Raw genomic sequence first — 21,510 nt, 5'->3', positions numbered from 1 at the left:
TAATCACCCTGTCCAAAAGATTTTTATTTTCTTCTCTGCTTTCCACTGGGTTTGCACCTTCTATTCTATTTTCTTTTAAACTAAGGATGAGGTTTGCCTTTTCCAGCCAACAAATGCTGGACCACATCCATGCTATTGGCATCTTAGAGTTGAAAATATTACAATATTAGCCCTGCTACTTGGACAAAGTTCAATTTTTATTTTAATTAAACAACAGAGACAAAAAAAGTCCCAACACAGTTAAATGAATTTTTAAAGGTAGTGAGAAAAAGAAAAAAACATTCCCTGAGGACCTACTGTGTGTTAGGCTTTATGCCAATTATATGTGCAGAATGATGATGGTTAAAATTTATTTGGAGCTTGTTATGTAGCAGGCATTGTCTTACGGAATTGGGGGATAGGAAACCCTGTAAAACTATAGCCCTGTTTTGGAGGTACCAGAATATGAATGCGCCGTAGAGCAACCTGAGTCACAGAGACATGAAGCAACTTTGCCCAGTGTCCTGCAGGTCTGAGCTGGCAACTAACCCTCAGGCTTCAGCCTCTATAGCCTGCACATCTAACCTCACCTCTGCAGTGCTTCAGGAAAGTTTTCCTGTTATAGAAAAGAGTGAAATTGTCATTGATGGGAATATTTAAAATCAAAAAAGTCACAAACTTTAGACAAGATTATACAACTACGAGCTGTAGAGCCAAAACTTTAGTAGACCCTTAAGTCTCCAAATCCAGCACCCGTTCTTAAACATCTTGCTTTACCTTTTCCACTTAATGTGATGATGTAGGGTTCTTCCACCCATGATGCTTGCAGGATAAGAAGGCATCATTAGTTCGTTTTGTTTTGTTTTCTTTTCTTTCTTTTTTTTTTTTTTTTTTTGAAACAGAGTTTCACTTTATTGCCCTCGGTAGAGGACCGTGGTGTCACAGCTCACAGCAACCTCAAACTGTTGGACTCAAGCAATCCTCTTGCCTCAGCCTCTCAAGTAGCTGGAACTACAGGTACCCACCACAACGCCTGGCTATTTTTAGAGAAGAGGCCTTCCTCTTGCTCAAGCTGATCTCATACTCCTGAGCTCAGGCAATCCACTAAACTTGACCTCACAGAGTGCTGGGATTGGCATCTAAGATGCCAATAGCATCACACCCGGCCCAACAACATTAGATGTATACACTTAAATGTTCATGCTTTTGCTTATTGACTCTGTCAGACATCAGACATGGAGCCTGACTATATATATGGCACCAGCCCAGGTGCCAGGGAAATGCTAAACCAACAGACGACCTTGTGCCTCTTTGGTGCTTTCTGCTTTGCATCCTGGAACTATTGGTTGAATGCCACTGAAACTCACTGGGGCAGCATTGGGGGTCTAAGGTCTAATAGAAACAATGTTAGTGCAGAACGTCTGATAGAGGCTGGTCATATGCTCACTGTTCAATAAGGGGTAGCTGCTGGAATGCTAGCAGTGCTGTAGTAATTAAAGCTATTAGTGCTCCAAGATAGGCCAACCCATATCTATCTTGGAAGGTTGGGGAAGGCCTAGCTCAGGGTCACGTATTTCTTGAAAGGAGGTATCAGATAGATGGAGGAAAAGAGATAAAGTTTTTCCAAGCTGGACACAATATGAAACCAGGATCGTAACTATGTGTGGGCTTAGGGAATGATTTTCCCCCGCTCTATACAAAACAAACATGGTCAGCAATGGCTTTTAAAACAAGTGAGGCTGCTGCAACAGTGAGATGGAATGGAGGCATCTTGACTGTCAGACCTAAAAGTTCATAATTTACCTATAGTGATGACAAATTATAGTTCATTTGGAGAAGACTGTTTGAGAGCAAGTTGACATAAGACTAGACAAATTAACTGTTCTAAGTTGGGCACAGGGGCATGTGCCTATAATCACAATTATTAGGGAAAATCCTTTAAGCCTGGGAGTTAGAGACCAGCCTGGCAACATAGATTCCACCTCAAAATAAACAACAAAAAAAATTAAATGAATGAAGATTTTTTTTTCTACCAAAAAACACATGTCTCTCCCATCCAAATGTATGTGCGTCTTTGAGGTCCTAATGCCACTTTTGCCGAGTTGCTTGTGGCTGCCCTGGTTTCATTGTCAGATGACTTAGTTCCAGTTTAGCAGATCCGCTTACGCCGTTAAATAAATGAAAAGCAAAATTGTCACTTTTAAATAAAGTCCACACATAATCACATTTTGAAATGGTCCTCCCTCTGGCTGAGGAGTTTGTGCATTATAATATTGAATTTTAAATAATATATTACACAAAATAGCTTCCAATTTGATTTTGGGGGATACATTTTCATGAATTATTGAATATCTGATTATTGTAGAAAGCTTTAGCCATTATGCACTGAAACTGTCATTCTCTTGGCTCTGTGATATATGAGCTTGGTTATCAATATTTAAAGTTACAGTTAGCTCACTGTGAGGTAGCTGAAAGCTGAGACAAGAATTAATCAGCAGTGACGCAGGCAGAATTCTTTGCATGCCCAAAGGAGCTCTGGGAGGGTTTCCCGGCCCATCTTCTGTAGGTGTATTTCATGTTTCAGCATATCTTACAGAAATCCACTCAGCAGGAAGTAATTCTTACTAATCAATGGGAAGTTGATTCACTGCAAGACAAATTTGATTATAAGTTAAATTTTCCTCATCTTCCAGAAACTTAACACTTTTGGTTCAGATCATATATATTTGCAGCTCCACTAAATGACAGCAAATGGAATTTTTGTTTTATTTTTGCTTCTGCAATTATAATGTAAGTTACCTGAAGTGAAGGACACTGACCTTGTTTACGGATCGCTGTACACCTTTGTATAGAGTGCAACACTGTTCCTTTACATTATCCGCAGTAGATACATTATTGTAGTTTGTGCAAAAAAGTTACTACAAAAACTTTTATCCCATATTTTGACAGTGTTAATTAATATCAGTGTCCTTGAGATACAGCGACCAATATGGCAGACATATTTATTGCCGTCGTGAAAGCATTTTCACTTTTTTAGCAAACTGACACAAGGAGAAATTATTTATAAACCTGGCGAAGCATGCAACCGGAGGAAATACAAGATGTACTGGAAAAACATAACGGAAAAGGTGGACTCCCTTGTGGAAAAGATCTGCTTAAGGAAGTGTATCAATCATGATACCAGGAAAGGTGAGTAAGAGTCAGCCAGACGAAGCAGGAAGAGGAAAGAAAGAGTAAGGGGTGTCCCAGGTGGAGGAAACAGCAGTTTCTTGAAAATACTGCTGTACAAAGTGAACTACAGTAAACAAATGATGTATTCTGCAGCATTTAAATCTTTAAGAGGATAGGTCTCATATGAAGTGTTCTCAAAATATTATATTGAAAAATTAATAGAACTGAAAGAGTGTGTGGCGCATTTGTGGAATCCAAAATGTATTAGGTGAGGACCAGAGGGGTTCTCTCTTTCCTAACTCCTTTAGTACTAAGACTATACTCTATTACTTTCTACAAAAACAGATGCTGAAGGAAAGAGGATGAAAAAGGTTTTGTTACTTAGAATTTTATGAGACCCTGAGAATTTTGGCGGCTCTCTTTTCCACTCACATGTGCACAGATACAGACACTCAATGTACATAATTTTCCACTCTATTTCAGGGGTCAAGGGTCCTTTCAATAGGAATTTCCTGCTGTGTTCACTCCTTTTCCCTGGCTCTGAGTTCCGAAACACAGCATCTTCCTTGGTTACCTATTATAAAGGTTTATTTGACAAAATAAACAGTAATTTCAACACATATCTGAATAGTATATCATTTGGAACAAATTTTCATTTTCCTACATTTTTGTCATTTTTAAAGTAATTAAAAATATGTTCTTTTTTCTTAAATATACACACGAGTGTGCACACAAACACACAAATTCTTGTTCTATGTTTAAAACCCTGGAAATCCCCTCTACCACATGACCTTTTTTCCTTTATGGGAGTTGTTTTCCTTCATGCCTTGACCTCAGGCAAGCCTGGATCCAAATCTAGTTCTTGAGGACACTATTTTCTGCCCTCCTACACTCTTTGCATGCTCTTCATTTTTATGGGTGTCAGATGCATGCGTAGTTTCCAAAGCAGCAGTCCCAGCCTCACCTCTGCAATTTTTCAAGCCACTTTAAACTATTTCATATCCCTAAATAATAAGGGCCATTTCTTGATTAGACACGATTTGCGTTTCTGTTATTTTCCACCTATAGAATTTGAGAATTTACCTCTGGGCACTTGTTCCCGACACACTTCTCACCCACACACCCTGCTGTCATAGTGAATTAACACTGTAAATTCTGGAACAATCTGTATTCAATCATATGTTCATATAACTCTGTAAATGTTTTGCATAGATGAACCACGGAGTGTGCATTTCCCTTGTCATAATGTTTTGTTTTTAAACTTGTTAATAATCATATCCCACTCAGTTATTTAGTTTTCTATGTGCTTATAGTTACCCCCTTATACTTCCAGACAGATCTGTGAGTCTGTTTACACTGGAGTCATTTTATTTTCCCTCAGCATCTTTCTTGGAACCCTTTGCACCTTAGCCCCAGTGTGGACTGGTAACCACAGCTCACACCTGCTGGTCCTAGATTATTCTTCAGCATAATTTAGGGAACTATTTTCATGGCTCTTTTGTGTTATGTGCTCTATTTCCTGGATCCCGTATCTTTCTGTCTTTGTTTAATCCATTTTTTGTAAAGCATATTTTTAGTAATTTCTACAAAAAGGGTGCTTCAAATATTTTCTATGAATATCCTATGGGAAAATTCATTTTTAAAACTTTAATTTATATTTAATCCGTATTTATATTAATATATAATTAATATTTAATTGATAATATGCCTGGGTTTGTAATTCTCATTTAGAAATCACTTTCCTTCCGTTATTGGAACGAATTTAACCATGTCTTCTAGTAAAAAGTCCTGGTGTCATTCTGGTTCCTGATTCTTTAATTGTAACTTCCTTGATTTATTCCTGACTTACGAAGCTTTTAAGATCTGATCCAAAAAAAATTGAAAAGAAGGGAATGCTTTTATACTTATTTTACAAAGCCAGCATTACAAAGCCGGATAAGGATAGCACTGGTAAAGATAATCACTGGCCATCATCACGATAAACACAGATGCAAAAATATTAGGAAACCTAATCAAACAGCATATTAAAATGCTCATGTACCAGGGTCAAAGGAAACTTATCTCCGGGATGCACGTATGATATAACATACATAAGTTAATTTACTTTCCTTCAGAAATCCTGTTCTCATCAATTCCTTTTGTTTAATTGTTTTCCCAAAGGAAATTATCCCTTGGATGCAGGTATGATCTAACGTACATAAGTCAATTTATTTTCCTTCAGAAATTCTGTTCTCACCAATTCCTAGGGATGGGGAGAGTGATTATTCTTAAATTTTTGGTGGTCCCTAGTTACTATTCATATTTAAATGAGGCCTTAGCAAACCCACCTGTTTCTTGTGGGACTAACCTGGTGGAGGGCTTACTGCAGAGCAGTTGGGAGAAACTGGAGAGATTGGCAAGAAACACCCTGACCTCTAAACCGAGTCAGTTTCTCCTCACAGGGGCCCCCTTTCCTCCAGCTGCCTAACTATTGTAAGCTGAGTTGGCAAAAAGAAGCTGTGGGGTCTCATTGTTCATTTTGAAGATTTCCATCTAATCCAGTTAGTTCCTTTTTAGCTCTGCCATAACCAGGTGACACAACGTCCCTTGGGTTTCTTCTTCAATTTAACTAGTAAACTTGCTTTCCCTCACAACAGGGGTTGGTTAGTAGTAGTTCCTGGGTATGTGTGAGAGGGAGGAAATGTGAACTCTGCTCTTTATTCATATTTCATCCAAATACATCTCATTTTAGCCCACACTTTACCACTGCCTTCTGCGAACTGAATGTCTCTAATTCCTGAGCCTTTCCCAGTTCTGAAACATACATTCCCTTTATCCCTGTGGTCATCAGCTTTTGTAAAACTTAGATTTTACCTTTGCCGACTTTCTCTTTTGTTTTTTGGTTAAGTACATTGATGCCTATTTATGGCTACCAAACTTTGCTTTCCTTAAGAGTTTATCACATCTCTAAATTTCAGATTAATACGAGGGTACAAATGTTTAGGCTACATTATTTTCATTTATTTTTAAAAATTATTTTACCATAAAGTTTAAAGAGAAAATAGAGAAAATGCATTCATTCAATCTTCATTTTTTATTCAGAAATGTCCCTCAAATCATTTTTTTTCCGTAGATTTTGAGATCTCAAAGTCATAATTGATGCATATCATTTAGTGAAAGACTTACATTTCCCTATGTCTATTCTCTCCTTTCCAGAATATAAAAGGGAGGTTTCAACAAAGTCAATGCTATACACACAAGCAAAGTGTGAAACCTCATCATAAATAAATAAAGCATCAGAACTCGGACTAGAATTGTTCAGTTCGTTCATTTTATCCAACATTCATTTATTGCTAAATATAATTGGTTCCCTTTGATATGTGTGGATGCTTTTTTGAAATATCAAAATTATCCTAACCTTTAAAATAAGAGATTTAGACCAGAAAATGACACGTTTGCCTGAAGAAAATCATCTTTAAAATCATCTTGTTTTCATTTCTTTAGATGTAAGGCTTTAGTCCCCTGAGCCCTTACCATAGGTACTTAGTGAAAAACCATTTTTATTTTTTTACCATATTTAATAAAAATAACTCATTTAAAAAATACTATGACAATTTTATGTATTTCCAGTGAAAACTAACTTTGCATTTTGCATTCAAAACTATCTTTAATGAGACTAAACCTTAAAGTAACATCTTAAGCCACTCTTCACATTTTAAGTATTTCGTCCATTTTTCTAATTTCAATTTTGCCTGATAGTTTGGGGTTCATTTTTCAAAATTACTTTCAATTAGCAGTCTTCAGCATTTGGGTTTTGTATCATTAATTTATAGGTCTTAAGGACTGTGCTTATAATCTGAAGTATGTAAATTTTCATTTCTGTTATTTAGTTCATCAATCTTCCATTTTCTTCAGACAAGGTCTATTTATAGAAAAAGATCAGGTGTTCCCTAAGAAGGGATAGATCACTGGATAGAGATACATTTTGTCACATTTTAAGAAGTACCTCTGCAGTTGTTGGCTGCCCCTTGGTAAGGGGGCCAGGGCAGTGGCCACATCAGTGCTTCACATATCGTACCCAAAACACAGGCAAAAAAATGCTCTGTGCGCGTGACTGGACCGAAGAAAATGTCTAAGTTGAAAAATGGTCATGTCTCAGCCCTACTATGAGACTAATTTAGGGTTTTCACATGAAAGCTATAACCCAGTTACAACCTAAGAATAGGGGGAAGGGGGAAAGGGAGGGGAGGGAGGGGGGAGGTGGGTAGAGGGAAGGGGATTGGTGGGATTACACCAGCGGTGCATCTTACAAGGGTATATGTGAAACTTGGTAAACGGTCTGTGAAGCTGGTGCATGATGCCCCATGATCATATCGATGTACACAGCTATGATTTAATAAAAAAAAAAAGAAAAGAAAAATGGTCATGTCTGAGGATTGCAATGAAGAATAACTTCTCTAAGTGTTGTTATTTTCAATTATAGCTGTCATACAGTGATAATACATTAAAACTGACGACTCTAATTACATTTTTGTTATTCCTCTTACATTCTGGGCAGCTTTTGCTTTCTGCATTGTGATATTTTATTTGGTCCTTCTGAGGGTCCATCAATACTTCATGATATTCTCCAAGTTTTCCTATTATTATATAGCCCAATAGAAACTTTCATATCACACTTAAGCAATTCTGAGTACATTTTTTCAACATCCTTGCTTTCATTTTCTAAGAGTTTATTTGTTTATACATTTATTGTTATCCTATCTGTGACTTTTTTGGATTAGATAAAAATTCTGGTAAGAAATGATTTATTGAATTTTCTTTTCAGAATGTGTGAACTTAGAATATCTTTGTAGAATGCTATAGCATTATGTTGATAACTATCATCCTTTACATACATCTAAAAATTCACATGATTTTTCTCTATTTTCTTATATACTTTTGGTGGTAAATCTGTATTTTTGTTTTATACTCTAGAGTGATTTGCGGAGTTAGCACTTCATTTTGGAATTATTCATCACTATTTTAGATTTTATTGGTCTTTATTATGTTTTTAGTTATTTTTTCTTTATTTCAGACTATTATAGGGGTCTACATGTTTTGCTTTCATACTTTGCTTTGTATAGATTAAGTCAAAGTTATAAGGGCATCCCTCACCCAGATAGTATGCGTTGCACTCATTAGATGTGAATTTACTCATCCCTTCCTCCCCCCTCACACTTGCTGTATTTTTGTTGAGTTTTATTTTTGTGTATGTACCTAAGCGTTGATTGATTAGCTCCAATTTACTATTGAGTGCACGTAGTGTTTGTTTTTCCATTCTTGTGATATTTCAATTAGAAGAATGGTCTCTAGTTCCCTCCAGGTTGTTATAAAACATATTGGATCACCATTTTTAATGTCTGAGTAGTACTTGACATACACATATACCGCATTCCATTAATCCATTCACGTATTTGTGGGCACTTGCGTTGTTTCTACTTCTGTGCAATTGTAAACCGTGCTGCCATACACATTCATTTGAGTGCCTGGGTCTTTTTGAAAAAATGATTTTTTTCCTTTGTGTAAAATACCTAATAGTGGGATTGCTGTGTCAAATGGTAGATCTTATTTTAGGTCTTTAAGGTATCTCCATGCTAATTTCCACAGAGGCTGCACTAGTCTGTAATCCCACCAACACTGTAAAAGAATTCCCTTCTCTCCACATCCATGCCAGCATTTGTTTTTGAGACAGTTTGATATGAGCCATTCTTGCTGGAGTTAAGGGGTATCTAACTGTGGTTTTGATTTGCATTTCCCTAATGATTAGAGATGTTGAACACTATTTTTTTCATGTGATTTTTGGCCATTAGCATATTGTTATTTGAAAAGTTTCTGTTCGTGTCTTTTGCCCACTTTTAAATGGGGCCATTTGATCTTTCTTCTTGGTGATTTACTTGAATTCTTTGTAGATCCTGTTTATCAGCCGTTCATCAGATGTACAGCATCCAGATATTTTCTCCCATTCTGTAGGTTGTCTGTTTGCTCTATCAATTGTGTCATTTGCTACTCCAGAAGCTCTTTAATTTGATCAGGTCTCATTTATTTATTTTTGTTGTTGATGTAATTGCCTTTGGGGTCTTCTTCATGAATTATTTGCCTAAGCTAATTCTATAAGAGTTTCTCCAACATTTTCTTCTAGAAATTTTATAGTTGCATCCCTCAGGTTTAACTTTTTTATCCATCATGAATTAATTTTTATGAGTTGTGAGAGTTGTGGATCCCATTTAAGCCTTCTACATGTGGAAATCCAATTTTCCCAGCACCATTTATTGAATGAGAATTCTTTTTTTTGAGTGTATGTTTAGTCTGCTTTGTCAAAGATCAGTTGGCAAGGGCGGCACCTGTGGCTCAGTCGGTAAGGCACAGGCCTCATAAACCAAGGGTGGCGGGTTCAAACCCGGCCCTGGATGAACTGCAACAAAAAAATAGCCACGCGCTGTGGTGGGCGCCTGTAGTCCAAGCTACTTGGGAGGCTGAGGCAAGAGAATTGCTTAAGCCCAGGAGTTGGAGATTGCTATGAGCTGTGTGATGCCATGGCATTCTACCGAGGGCCATAAAGTGAAACTCTGTCTCTACAAAAAAAAAAAAAGATCAGTTGGCAATATGAGGAAGCTTTCATGTTTAAGTTCTCTCTTCTGATCTGTAGGTGTATACCTCTTTTTGTGTGCCAGTACCATGCTGTTCTGATTACTAATAGCCAATCTGAGCTTATGCAATTAGAACAAGCCAGGAAGCATCATTTTATCAGACTTCAAGCTATTTTAATATTCTTAAAAAACATTATTGACATTATATAATATAATGATGATATATACCGAATTATGCCTTTTAAACATTTTTTTATGCTTTTGTCCTTTTCTTTTTCTACATCTCTAAAACCAATTAATATAATTTGATGGCATATAATTTATTTTTCAAATATTACATTATTTGAGTTGGAATCAAAAGCATTCTTATTTATTGTGTTGTCATTAATAGTGGCTTTATTAATATTTACTTCTCATTCCACTCCAGTAATTATTTTCCAATATTTCTAATTATGCAGTATCTTTGAGTAAGAATACACTAAATTATTCAATTTAAGATAACTCACTAATGTCACACACCATAGAAAGAGGGAGAACAAGAGAATGCACAGGCTTGTACCAATGCCTGCTCAAAGGCAGTTAGAAAGACAATAAAACAGAATTCACTTTTTAAGAAATTACTTTAAAAATAGTAAAGAAACACAATGTAGACATATTTCAATGTGTATATGCTATGAGCGATAAATACATTTTATTTATCAATTTAAATAAATAAAATGGAATATGAGTGTTTAATTTTTTTCAGAAAGCAATTTATCCATATTTGTCTGTCCAATAACAATGAATGTGTCTATTGCCCCACCTTTCAGACCTTTAGATTTTCCTTCTACATAAGGCATTTACATATGCAAACAAAGACTACATGGAAAGTTATTTCCTAAAGCATTACTTGTAGTAATAGTAAATGGAGATGGCTAAAATTAGTTATAGTATACTGATATGAATAACTCTATGTCTACCATGGAGTATCATGTAGCAATGAAAACAAATCTGCATCAGTTTGCACAAATATGGGAGTTAGAACAAGTAATTTTCAGGAAAAGCAACCCCTCCAAGTTATATTGGAGTACAAAACTGTATATTCAAATAATGCACAGCTGAAGACTTAAAAGATACATACTTGAATCTTAATAGGGAAATTTTCTGGAAATGAGGAATTATGCTTGGGAAGAGAGAAGGACAGAAAGCATAAAAGAAGGGAGCAAAGGGAAGACACCTTTAAGATAACAAGGAGGGGGGATGGAGGCAAGATGGCTGACTGGAGCCAGCTTTCAACAGAAGCTCCTGTCCAGAAGGAGACTTAAAGGACAGAAGTTTAGCAAGTAAGCTGATGGCTTGGAGCTGAGCCAAGAGAGAAGGTTGAAGAATGCACATCAACCCTTCTGAGGCAAGCTGCGGCCCCAAAGATACAAACAATAGGTATAAAATCCATCTCCAAGCAGATGGAAGTCCTCTCCCCCATGAGAATGGGTCTCAGTATACTCCATGCAAACAAGTGAGCGGAGTTCAAACATCCTCCCATTTTATCCCATGGGAGAGACCCTCTAAAAACTGGACCTCCTTCCCATACTAGGCCATGGCACTCTCCTGCCAGGCAAAAAACTGTATAAAACTGTATATATTCTCTGCCTGCAATTCTGTCTTCCACTTTCACCCCAAGTTCTGGAAGCCATGGAGTGCTGATTCTTGGGCATTTTTTTGAGAGGTGTGGACAGGGCATGGGCTGTTGAACATCTGTGCTGATTCTGCAGCACAGGGGTAAGGAAAAAATGGTGGACTGAAGGAAGCAGGAAGGAGAGAGGCACCTCCCCACCCCTGGCACAGAGCAGCAGCAGCAGCAGCAGCAGCAGTGGGAACAATAGGGCTCACACCCCTGGGGATATTTTGGAAGGACACTCCCTGTCTCTTTGGGCAACCAGAGAAAGCTGTGCATCTTCTCCAGTAGCAGACACTGATGCAATAGATATGGGATGGTAACACAGACCATGTGATCAAAGATATGCCTGAAGTGGTACCAGCCTGGGCAGAGCTTGGCAGGAGGGAGAATTGAAGACATGTGCACAGAGATGGCATACTCTCATGGCAGGGCTGAGCCCGAGGACTGCTTAGTGAGCCTAAGATGCACCCAACCCTCAGGGGATCATAGCTGAGACAAAGGGAAGCGGGAAACTGAAAGCTAAGTGTAAGTTGTAATCACAACTGCCCCAACACAGACTGCAGGGGAAACAGAAACAACAACTAAGGGAAGCAGCACAGACTGGGGCTGAGTCACAGTTTCTGTGAACTCAAACAGCACCTGGTCTGCAGGGGAATATAGCTAGGACAGAATCACAAAATCTGTGCAAATGTAAGTGTCAACAACAGCAATCAGGACAGGGCTGGAACTGAGTGCACTGCCCCAACTTCCATTAACCATGTGAGGTTGTCAGGCCTCAGCTTCCCCTGCCAGATGGTGGCAGAGTGCAGAGGCCTGGACAAGGAGACATAAGATCTCTCTGTGACTCAGGCAGGCTCAAAACCCTGGAGCAACAACTCATTGGAGTGAACTGGGTCATAGCCCTGCAGGGTTACCAGTGACTGGGTGTGACAGAGGTGCAAGGTGGGGAAGGAGGTATCAACCTTTCCAAGACTAATACATTTGCTGGTGGGTGAGGGAGGTCCTTCTGACTCCAAGGAGCACCAGAATTAGTCATACTCAAGCTGCCAGCAGACCCCTGCTATCTAGTTGCCAGAGACCTTTTGAACTCCCTCACTTGAAACCGGGCACAGACTGGAACAATTGATTTGGATCTCTCAGACTGGACTAATCATCTGAGGACTATCCAATGTGGTACCCTGGGTGTGTGGTTGTGGGAAGGTTTGATTTTCCTTTTCTAGTTGTGGCTTGTGAGGGGCAGGGCGACTTAATTGCTGGTATTTCTTCACAGCTGAGACATCAACCCAGAGTAACTAATTCACTAGGGTAGGACATAGACCAGCTGAAAACAAGACAGAGCTATGTAGACCCACCACACCAAGTAAGTTCCCAGTATCTCAGGCTATAGCAGTGTATGGGTCCTTTCAAAATCTCTAGGACAAAAGGTACAGACACCAGTCACAGCTCGTGGGCAAAGGGCTGGTTAATCATTACTCCAGGAGCCCCCAACCCAACTTCACCTTATATGCTCATCTAGCCAAAAGGTGTAAAATAATCATGGGATGGAATCAGGGCAAAAACTCCAGTAACATGTATAACTGGAGTAGATCAACTCCCCCAAGGAACAATATGGCGGACACAACTGAAGATCCCATTCATAGACCAGTGGCTGAGATGTCAGAAATCGAATTCAGAGATTGGATTGCAAATAAGATTAATAGAATGGAGGTAAGGTTGGAATTGGAAATTCAATGATCAATTCAAAAATTATCTCAAGAATTCAATGAATTCAAAGACAAAAAGATTTTGACACAATGAGACAAAAATTTGCAACTCTCAAAGATCTGAGAAATACAGTGGAATTCCCTTAGTAACAGAATAGAGCAAGCAGAAGAAAGGATTTCTGACATTGAAGAGAAAACTTTTGAATGTTCCCAAGAGCTCAAAGAGGAAGAGAAATGGAAAGCAAAAATGGATCATCTCTCAGAGAGCTCTGGGATAATTCGAGAAAAACGAATATTCACCTTATAGGAATTCCTGAAGGTGAAGAGGTGGATTCAAAAGGCAAAGAGGCTATTCTTCCTGAGATAATGAATGAGAACTTTTCCAGACATAAGAGATTCTGAAATTCAGATAGCAGACAGTTTCAAAACCCCAGCACGATTCAACCTGAATGAGAAATGTCCTAGACACATTGTAATTAACTTCACCAAAGTTAAAATGAAGGAGAATATTCTGCAAGCAGCCAGAAGTAAGACAACCACAACCTTGAAGGGGAAAAATATTAGAATGACTGTAGACCTCTCTGCCAAAAACTTTCGAGCTAAAAGAGGGTGGTCATTGACTCTTAATCTCCTAAAACAAAATAACTTTCAACAAGGATTCTGTATCCAGCTAAACTTACTTTCATTTTTGATTGTGAAATTAAATACTTTAATAACATTCACATGTGGAAAAAATTTGCCATAACTAAACCAGCTCTCCAGGATATTCTCAGACCTATTGTCCATCATGACCAGTGCAATCCTCCACCACAAAAGTAAACTCACTCAGAAACTTTTGGTGAAATTCCAACTTTCACAGTGGCAGAAGTATTAAAAATGTCCACTGGACTTTCAAAAAACGTGATACCCAAAACTCTACCAGGCTTATCAATATTATCAATAAATGTGAATGGTTTAAATTGTCCTCTAAAGAGGCACAGATTGGCTGACTGGATACAAAAATTGAGGTCAGATATCTGCTGCATGCAAGAATATCATCTTACCTTAAAAGATAAATATAGACTCAGTGTAAAAGGATGGTCATCTATAATTCATCAAAGGGAAATCAGAGAAAAGGAGGTGTTGCAAGTTTATTTGCAGATACAATAGGCTTTAAACCAACAAAAGTAAGTAAGGATAAAGATGGTCACTTCATACTTGTTCAGGGTAACACTCAGTATGATGAGATTTCAGTTATTAACATGCATGCACCCAACCAGAATGCACCTCAATTTATAAGACAGACTCTAACAGACATGAGCAACTTGATTTCCTCCAGCACCATAATAGTCTGAGATTTTAACACTCTTTTGGCAGTGTTGGATAGATCCTCCATTAAGAAGTTAAGCAAAGAATTTTAGATTTAAACATAAGCATTCAACACTTGGATGCAACAGACATCTACAGAACATTTCGTCCTAACAAAACTGAATACCCATTCTTCTCATCAGCCCATGAAACACATTCCAAAATCACATCTTAACTCACAAGTCTAACCTCAGCTAATTTAAAAGAATAGAAATTATTCCCTACATGTTGTCGAACCATCATGGAATAAAACTTGTACTCAGTAACCACAGGAATCTGCATAGTCATACAAAAACATGGAAGCTAAATAACCTTATGCTGAATGATAGCTGGGTCATAGACAAGATTAAGAAGGAAATTACCAAATTTTTGGAACAAAACAATAATGAAGACACGAATTTATCAGAACCTCTGTGATACCACAAAGGCAGTCCTAAGAGGGAAATTTATAGCACTGCAAGTCTTCCTCAAGAGAACAGAAAGAGAAGAAGTTAACAACTTAATGGGACATCTCAAGCAACTGGAAAATAAAAGAATTTTCCAATCCCACACCCAGTAGAAGAAAAGAAATAACCAAAATGAAAGCAGAATTAAATTAAATCGAAAACAAGAGGATTATACAACAGATCAATAAATCAAAAAGTTGTTTTTCTTTCTTTTTTTTTTAATTGTTAAATCATAGCTGTGTACATTAATGTGATCATGGGGCACCATACACTGGTTTTATAGAACATTTGACACATTTTCATCACACTGGTTAACATAGCCTTCCTGGTATTTTCTTAGATATTGGGTAAACACATTTAGATTCTACATTTACTAAGTTTCACATGTACCCTTGTAAGATTCACCGCAGGTTTAGTCCCACCAATCACCCTCCCTCCACCCATCATCCGCCCTCCCTCCCCGCCCTCTGCCCCTTCCCCCATACTTAGGTTATAACTGGGTTATAGCTTTCATTTGAAAGCCATAAATTAGTTTCATATTAGGGCTGAGTACATTGCATACTTTTTCGTCCATTCTTGAGATACTTTACCAAGAAGAATATGTTCCAGCTCCATCCATGTAAACATGAAAGAGGTAAAGTCTCCATCTTTCTTTAAGGCTGTATAATATTCCATGGTGTACATATACCACAATTTATTAATCCATTTGTGGATCGATGGGCACTTGGGCTTTTTCCATAACTTAGCAATTATGAATTGGGCTACAATAAACATTCTGGTACAAATATCTTTGTTATGATGTGATATTTGGTCTTCTGGGTATACACCTAGCAGAGGAATTATAGGATTGAATGGCAGATCTATTTTTAGATCTCTAAGTGTTCTCCATATATCTTTCCAAAAGGAATGTATTAATTTGCATTCCCACAAGCAGTGTAGAAGTGTTCCGTTTTCTCCACATCCACGCCAACATCTCTGGTCTTGGGATTTTGTGATATGGGCTAATCTTACTGGAGTTACATGATATCTCAAAGTAGTTTTGATTTGCATTTCTCTGATGATTAAAGATGATCATTTTTTCATATGTCTGTAGGCCATGAGCCTGTCTTCTTCAGAGAAGTTTCTCTTCAAGTCCCTTGCCCAACCTGTGATGGGATCACTTGTTCTTTTCTTTCTTATACGTTTGAGTTCTCTGTGGATTCTGGTTATTAAACCTTTGTCAGAGACATACCCTGCAAATATCTTCTCCCATTCTGAGGGCTGTTTGCTTGCTTTACTTACTGTGGTCTCAGCTGTTCAGAAGCTTTTTAATTTGATCAGGTCCCAGTAGTGTATTTTTGAAGCTGCTTCAATTGCCCGGGGGGGCTCATCATAAAATACTTGCTGAGACCAATTTCTTCAAGGGTTTCCCTGCACTCTCTTCTAGTATTTTTATAGTTTCATGTCTTAAGTTTAAATCTTTGATCCAGTGAGAGTCTATCTTAGTTAATGGTGAAAGGTGTGGGTCCAGTGTCAGTCTTCTACAGGTTGCCAGCCAGTTTACCCAGCACCATTTGTTAAATAGGGAATCTTTACCCACTGAAAGTTTTTAATTGGCTAGTCAAAGATCAAATAACGGTAAGTAGCTGGATACATTTCTTGGTTCTCTAATCTGTTCCAGACATCTACTTCTCTGTTTTTTTGCCAGTACCATGCTGTTTTGATCACTATCTTTTATAGTATAGTCTGAGGTCTGGTAGCATGATTCTTCCTACTTTGTTTTTATTTCTCAGTAATGTTTTGGCTATTCAAGATTCTTTCTGACTCCATGTAAAATGAAGTATTATTTTTTCAAGATCTTTAAAGTATGACAGTGGAGCTTTAATAGGGATTGCATTAAAATTGTATATTGCTTTGGGGTTGTATGGACATTTTAACAATGTTGATTCTTCCCAGCCATGAGCATGGTATGTTTTTCCGTTTGTTAACATTTTCAGCTATTTCTTTTCTTAGAGTTTTATAGTTCTCTTTATACAGATCTTTCACTTCCTTTGTTAGATAAACTACCAAATATTTCATCTTCTTTGGCACTACTGTGCATGGAATAGAGTCCATAACTGTTTTTTCAGCTTGACATTTGTTGGTATATGTAAAGGCTACCGATTTATGAATGTTGCTTTTGTAACCTGAGACACTGCTGTATTCCTTGATCAGTTCTAAGAGTTTTTTTAGTAGAATCCCTAGTGTTTTCCAGATATACAATCATATCATCTGTGAAGAGCAAAAGTTTGATCTCTTCTGACCCTATATGGATAACCTTCATAGCCTTTTCTTCCCTAATTGCAGTGGCTAAAACTTCTATTACAATGTTAAAGAGCAGCGGACACAATGGGCGGGCTTGTCTGGTTCCTAATCTGAATGGAAATGATTTCAATTTAACTTTTTTCAATACGATATTGGCTGTGGGTTTGCTGTAGATGGCCTCTATCAGTTTGAGAAATGTCCCTTCTACACCAGTTTTCTTAAGTGTTCTGATCATGAAGAGATGCTTTCGCATCTATATTCATTAGTGATATTGGTCTATAATTTTCTTTTCTTGTTGTGTCTTTTCCCTGTTTGGGGATCAGGGTGATGTTTGCTTCATAGAACGTGTTGGGTAGTCTTCCTTCTTTTTGTACATTTTGGAACAGGTTGAGTAATATAGATACTAGTTCTTCTTTAAAGGTTTGGTAGAATTCTGATGTGAAGCCATCTGGTCCCGGGCTTTTCTTTTTAGGGAGGTTTGTATGGTTGATGCTATTTCAGAACTTGATATTGGCCTGTTCAACATTTCCACTTGATTCTGGCTAAGTGTTGGAAGGTATGTGCTTCCAAGTATTAGTCAATTTTCTTCATATTTTCATATTTCTGAGAATAAACTTTCTTGCAATATTCATTAAGGATTTTTTGAATTCCTGAGGAGTCTGTTGTTATTTCATCTTTGTCATTTCTGATTGATGAGATTAGAGATTTTACTCTTTTTTTCCTGGTTAGGTTAGCCAAAGGTTTATCTATTTTATTGACCTTTTCAAAAAACCAACTTTTTGATTTATTGATCTGTTGTATAATTCTTTTGTTTTCAATTTCATGTACTTCTGCTCTAATTTTGGCTATTTCTTTTCTTCTACTGTGTTTGGGGTTGGAATATTCTTCCTTTTCCAGTTGCTTGAGATGTCCCATTTAGTTGTTAACTTCCTCTCTTTACGTTCTCTTGAGGAAGGCTTGCAGTGCTATAAATTTCCCTCTTAGAACTGCCTTTGCGGTATCCCAGAGGTTCTGATAAATTTGTGTCTTCATTGTCATTTTGTTCCAACAATTTGCAATTTCCTTCTTGATCTCATCTCTGACCCAGCTATCATTCAGTATAAGGTTATTTATCTTCCATGTTTTTGTATGAGTATGCAGATTCTCGTGGTTACTGAGTTCAACTTTTATTTCATGCTGGTCTGAGAAGATACAAGGAATAATTTCTATTCCTTTAAATTTACTGAGGTTAGACTTGTGACCTAAAATGTGATCGATTTTGGAATCTGTTCCATGGGCTGAGGAGAAGTATGTGTATTCAGTTTTGTTGGGATGAAAAGTTATATAGATGTCTGCTAAATCCAAATGTTGGATGGTTAAATTTAAATATAAAATTTCTTTGCTCAGCTTCTTATTGGAGGATCTATCCAACATTGCCAAAGGAGTGTTGAAATCTCTGACTATTATGGAGCTGGAGGAAATCAAGTTGCTCATGTCTGTTACAGTGTCTCTTATAAATTGGGGTGCATTCTGGTTGGGTGCATATTCATAATTGAAATCTCATCATATTGAGTATTACCCTTAACAAATATGAAGTGACCATTCTTATCCTTCCTTACCTTTGTTTTTTTAAAGCCTATTGTGTCTGCAAATAGAATTATAACACCTGCTTTTTTCTGATTACCATTTGCCTGAAATATGGATGACCATTCTTTCACCCTGAGTCTATATTTATCTTTTAAGGTAAGATGTGATTCTTCTTTTTTTTTTTTTTTTTTTTTTTTTGTAGAGACAGAGTCTCACTGTACCGCCCTCGGGTAGAGTGCCGTGGCGTCACACGGCTCACAGCAACCTCTAACTCTTGGGCTTACGCGATTCTCTTGCCTCAGCCTCCCAAGCAGCTGGGACTACAGGCACCCACCATAACGCCCGGCTATTTTTTGTTGCAGTTTGGCCGGGGCTGGGTTTGAACCCACCACCCTCGGCATATGGGGCTGGCGCCCTACTCACTGAGCCACAGGCACCGCCCAAGATGTGATTCTTGTATGCAACAAATATCTGGCCTGATTTTTTCGAAAAGGTCAGTAAAATAGATAAACTTTGGCTAACCTAACCAGGAAAAAAAAAGTAAAATCTCTAATTTCATCAATCAGAAATAGTAATGATGAAATAACAATAGATTCCTTAGAAATTCAAAAAATCCTTAATGAATATTGCAAGATACTTTATTATCAGAAATGTGAAAATCTAAATGAAATTGACCAATACTTGGAAGTATGCCACCATCCAAGACTTAGCCAGAATCAAGTGCAAATTTTGAACAGGCCTATGTTAAGTTCTGAAATAGTATCAACTATATAAAATCTCCCTAAAAAGAAAAGCCTGGGACCAAGCACCTACATTACTCATCCTTTTCCAAAATACAAAAAAAGAAAGAATAATATTGAAGACATTCTATGAAGCAGACATCCCCTTGATCCCAAACCAGGAAAAGTCCCAACAAGAAAAGAAAATTATAGACTAATGTCACTAATAATTATTCATGCAAAAATATTCAACAAGATCCTAACAAACAGAATCTATCAACCTGTCAAACAAATTATACATCATGACCAAGTGGGTTTTATCCCAGGGTTTCAAGGCTGGTTTAATATACATAAATCCATAAATATAATTCATCACACAAATAAAACAAAAAGCAAAGACCATATGATTCTCTCAATTGATGCAGAAAAGCTTTTGATAATATCCAGCATCCTTTAATGATCAGAACACTTTAGAAAATTGGTATAGAAGGGACATTTCTTAAACTGATAGAGGTCATCTACAGCAAACCCACCGCCAATATCGTATTGAATGGAGTTAAATTGAAATCATTTCCACTCAGATCAGGATCCAGACAAGGCTGCCCATTGTCTCCACTGCTATTTAACATTGTAATGGAAGTTTTAGCCATTGCAATTAGGCAAGAAAAGGTGACAAAAGGTATCATTATTGAGTCAGAAGAGATCAAACTTTCTACTCTTTGCAGATGATATGATTGTATGTCTGGAAAACACCAGGAATTCTAGTACAAAATTCTAACAAGAAGTTATCAAGGAATACAGTAGTATCTCAGGTTACAAAATCAACACTCATAAACCTGTAGCTTTTATATATACCAACAATAGTCAAGCTGAAATAATTGTCAAGGACTCTATTCCCTTCACAGTAGTGCCAAAGAAGACAAAGTAGTTGGGAGTTTACCTAACAAAGAACGTGAAAGATCTCTATATAGAGAGCTATGAAACTCTAACAAAAGAAATAGCTAAAGATGTTAACAAATGGAAAAACATACCATGCTCATGGCTGGGAAGAATCAACATTTTTAAAATGTCCATACTACCCAAAGCAATATACAGTTTTAATGCAATCCCTATTAAAGCTCCACGGTCATATTTCAAGATCTCTAAAAAATAATACTTCATTTTATATGAAATCAGAAAAACCTTGAATAGCCAAGATTAGTCAGACATTAAAACAAAGCAGGAGAAATTATGTTACAAGATCTCAGATGATACTATAAATTGATAGTGATCAAACAGCATGGTATTGGCACAAAAACACAGAGGTACACGTACAGAAAAGAATAGAGAAACAAGAGATGTAGCCAGCTACTTACTGTTATTTGATCTTTGAGAAGCCAATTAAAAACATTCAGTGGAGAAAAGATTCCCTATTTAACAAATGGTGCTGGGTGAACTGGCTGGCGACCCGTAGAAGACTGAAACTGGACCCACACCTCTCACCATTAACTAAGATAGACTCTCACTGGATTAAAGATTTAAACTTAAGACATGAAACTATAAAAATACTGGAAGAAAGTGCAAGGAAAAATCTTGAAGAAATCAGTCTGGGCGAATATTTTATGAGGAGGAGCCACTGGGCAATTGAAGCAGCATCAAAAATACACTACTGGGACCTGATCAAACAAAAAAGCTTCTGCACAGCCAAGAACACAGTAAGTAAAGCAAGCAAACAGCCCACAGAATGGGAGAAGATATTTGCAGGTTATGTCTCCGGCAAAGGTTTAATAACCAGAATCCACAGAGAACTCAAAGGTATTAGCAAGAAAAGAACAAGCGATCCCATCTCAGGGTGGACAAAGGACTTGAAGAAAAACTTTTCTGAAGAAGACAGGCACATGGCCTACAGACATTTGAAAAAAATGGTCATCATCTTTAACCATCAGAGAAATGCAAATCAAAACTACTTTGAAATATCATCTAACTCCAGTAAGATTAGCCCACATCACAAAATCCCAAGACCAGAGACATTGGCGTGGATGTGGACAAAAGGAA

Source organism: Nycticebus coucang, chromosome 2 (assembly GCF_027406575.1).
Source record: "Nycticebus coucang isolate mNycCou1 chromosome 2, mNycCou1.pri, whole genome shotgun sequence".
Lineage (NCBI taxonomy): Eukaryota > Metazoa > Chordata > Mammalia > Primates > Lorisidae > Nycticebus > Nycticebus coucang.
Note: the sequence above shows the minus strand (reverse complement) of the source record.